Here is a 1,095-nt window from a genome sequence, read left to right on the forward strand (position 1 = left end):
CCTGTTGTCATTCTCTGTACCATTTACCATGAAGATACATAATAAAAGTGGATTAAGTTTACAATGGTTAAAAATGTGTTCAACCCTTGGGGACAAGCGCTACACTGACACACAGAGAGACATATACACCAAGAGTGACAGAGGCCTAAGGAGAGGCGAACACCCAGAAAGCAAGGGTGGGGGTTATCTGAAAGTTTGGTAGTGGTGGGATTCAAATCCCCACCTCCATAGTGACTGGAACCTTAATCCAGCACCTTAGACCTCTCAGCCATGGTACCACAGTGCTGAAGCTTTTTAATCATCTCCTTCACTGGTATTACCACCAAAATAGAACAAAGTCAAAGGAGCAGGAATTGATCATTGGGAACCTAGAGCCAGTTCCATCAGTTAATCAGGTCATCCTGCACTTTGTAACAAACAGAAATCATCTCCACTCAAAAACACAATGAGCTGCAGTGAAGGGTTGACACCATTTAAACTGTCATTCAACTGGTCTGGTTCCAAATCTCCTGCCGGAAATGACAAGAAAACTTCTCATTGAATTCACTCCAGGTCTTAACTTCAGAAGGACAGGACACAAGGTAACAAAGTACGTTTCGATAGAATGTGTTATAAAATGGCAAACTGACTGGGAAAGAGCATCTGTGGTGCTGGGTAACATAAAATTATAGAAATTATATAAGTTCATTCGGCCTGGAGTGCTGCTGCTGTCAAAGGGCAGTTGTGATGGGTTGATCCGGAGTGATATTTGTGCCACTTTAAACAGTCGGCAGTAAAACCAGTTCCATTACCATAAGAATGGGATTGCGCTGTTTTCTTTGGAGCAGAGAAGACTGAGGGGTGACCTGATTGAGGTGTACAAGATTATGAGAGGCATGGACATGGTGGATAGGGAGCAGCTGTTCCCCTTAGTTGAAGGGTCAGTCATGAGGGGACACAAGTTCAAGGTGAGGGGGCAGGAGGTTTAGGGGGGATGTGAGGAAAAACCTTTTTATGCAGAGGGTGGTGATGGTTTGGAATGCGCTGCCTGGGAGGGTGGTGGAGGCGGGTTGCCTCACATCCTTTAAAAAGTACCTGGATCAGCACTTGGCATGT

This window comes from Carcharodon carcharias, chromosome 27 (assembly GCF_017639515.1).
Source record: "Carcharodon carcharias isolate sCarCar2 chromosome 27, sCarCar2.pri, whole genome shotgun sequence".
Lineage (NCBI taxonomy): Eukaryota > Metazoa > Chordata > Chondrichthyes > Lamniformes > Lamnidae > Carcharodon > Carcharodon carcharias.